The sequence below is a fragment of the Poromitra crassiceps genome (assembly GCF_964638095.1).
Source record: "Poromitra crassiceps genome assembly, chromosome: 21".
In the NCBI taxonomy this organism is placed as follows: Eukaryota; Metazoa; Chordata; class Actinopteri; order Beryciformes; family Melamphaidae; genus Poromitra; species Poromitra crassiceps.
This window is the reverse complement of record NC_139638.1, coordinates 21,615,874-21,618,373: the sequence shown is the minus strand read 5'-3', so window position 1 is coordinate 21,618,373 and position 2,500 is coordinate 21,615,874. Positions and strand designations below refer to the sequence as shown.

The following is a 2,500-nucleotide window of genomic DNA, read 5'->3' as shown; positions in this document are numbered from 1 at the left end:
GTAAAGTTGAGCCGTGTGTGTGTGTGTGTGTGTGTGTGTGTGTGTGTGCGTGCGCGTCGCCACTCTAAGGAAACTGCAGCGCAGCGCCAAAGAGTTTAGAGAGCGAGTGAAGGTGAGCAGCAGCAGCAGCAGCAGCAGCACAGACTGCAGTGAGTTGGCTGGATGCTACGCTAGGCTAGGCTAGGCGCAGCGCGGCGCAGGGCCCGGCGTTGACGTGCCGTGAATGGAATGTATCATTAGTGAATACCAAGCTACCAGCAGCCCTGCAACACAGCCAGCCTGCTCAGCGCTCAGCGCTCACCCCCTTTTGTCCAGGCGTCGTGTTGAAACTAGTCTAGATTACAAGTCTTGGTGGGAGTTTATTATTCAAACACAGAAGAGAGAGAGAGGGAGGAGGGAGGGAGGGAGAGAGGGAGGGAGAGAGGGAGGGATGGAGAGAGGGAGGGAGTGAGAGAGGGAGGGGAGGGAGGGAGGGAGATGGAGAGAGGGAGGGAGGGAGGGAGGGAGATGGAGAGAGGGAGGGAGGGAGGGGAGGGATGGAGAGAGAGAGGAGAGAGGGAGGGAGATGGAGAGAGAGAGGGAGAGAGGGAGGGAGATGGAGAGAAGAGGACTATTTTTTTCCGCCCATGTCTGCCTGCTAGTGTGCCATTAAGAAAATGTACAGCACACAACTGCAGATTCCTATTAGTGACCTAAGCAGCCTCTCACACACAAACACAACGCCATGCACACGCACACACACAAAAGCACGCACGCACACACACACACACACACACACATACATGCACGCGCACGCACACATGCACACACGCACGCATGCACAATGTTGGCAGACGGTTTTCTTTTTAGGGCAGACATTTTTTTTTCCTTCTCTGGGCGGTTTGTGGATTTCATGCGGGCCTCTGAGAGGATCATCCAGGGATGCAAACTAGTCACCTTTTTGGGTGACAGTCGACTTTTGAATCCCAAAACAGGACCACGTCAGTGAAGGATTTCTGTGTGTTTTTGTGTCTGACCTGCTGGTATCTATCTGTCACCTTTTTCCACTATCCATGAGTTTGCATGCCTGCCTGGAGGGATGATGGGGAAGGTATGTCTGGGTGTGGAGTTGTGGATCTTGGCTCGGGGTCTGGATCTGGTCTCCTCTAAATCACGTCCGATGAGGAGAGAGGGTCAAACGTAGGCCTCCTTATCGCAGGCAGGCCAAAGACTCATTCTGCTTCGACCAGCATTTCTCTGGGGTTTTGTCTTAAAGGGGACAGCTCACCCTAAAATCCAAAATACATATTTTTTCCTTTTTACCTCTAATACTATTATCCATCTAGATCATTTTGTGGTAGTCGCCTGATTTTGGGAGATATCGGCAGTAGAGATGTCTGCCATCTCTCTAATACAATGGAACTGGATGGGCACTCAAAGCGCCAAAAAAGAAAGAAAGAAACAAACAAAAAACATTTGAAAAAACTCAACAGCAATGTATCTTTCCAGAAAATCATGACCCCCGGTTACTCAAGATAATCCACAGACCTTGTTCGCTGTGAGCAGTTTCATGTCGGAAACTATTTTCTTTTGACTTAACTACACCCGCTAGCTGCTGCTAGCTAGCGGGTAGCTAGCTAGTTCGGTCAATGTCAGGAACTCGCTGCTAGCTAGCAGCTGCAGGCTAGCGGGCGTAGTTCGGTTTGATCTAGTTTGGTTTGATCGTTTTTTTTTATTTTTTTAATCGAAACAGGAAATAAGACGACGGTTATTCAGACTGAATAAAAACAATGCTATTATAACTCTTCGCCCTCAGCTACCACAACATGTTGGCTGGTTCCTCTTCAGCTGCAGTGGACATGCTGAGCAAGGGATCAGTCATTAGCTGATAGAAAGACTGTGTCCAGATCAGCAGCTAGCCTGTGAGCAGAGCTAATAGGGCTAACGGGCTCTCCCAGAGCACTGGATTATGCTGATTACCTCCAGCCTGTGTCAAGGGTGTCAGAAACTCTTCCCCGCCAGTCTCCGTCTGTGTGTGTGTGTGTGTGTGGGTGTGTGTGTGTGTGTGTGTGTGTGTGTGTGGTTCAGCGTCTTCATTAGGCATTGATTTCACTGGAGTGATTGACGGCCTCACAGCTGCTGCTCTGCCATCTCACACACACACACACACACACACACACACACACACACACACACACACACACACACACACACACACACATGCACATACACATACACATCCACATGCATGCACATACACACACACATAGACTGTATGAAAATATGGCACGATGACGTCACCCGTCGGTTTGTGTGCTCCCGTTTTTTTTTGCCAGACAGAGCTGCAGCGCCGCAGCTATGCTATTCGTCAGGCGACCTGTCAATCACGTCCCAAAATATACGGTTCTGCTTTATCGTCTATTTGACTCTAAATGAGACCATAATTTACAACATGAACATCATGATGCTGTATTGGAGAAGACTTGAAACTAGTGATTGAGACCATAAACCCATTGGGAAA

General features: G+C 49.3%; 1 pseudogene across 1 annotated transcript in view; it reads left to right on the top strand.

Moving 5' to 3' along the window:
- LOC310795336 (mothers against decapentaplegic homolog 7-like) overlaps positions 1 to 2,500 on the top strand; it is a 13,027-nt pseudogene that overhangs the window by 7,738 nt on the left and 2,789 nt on the right. The gene's annotated exons all lie outside the window — the stretch shown is intronic.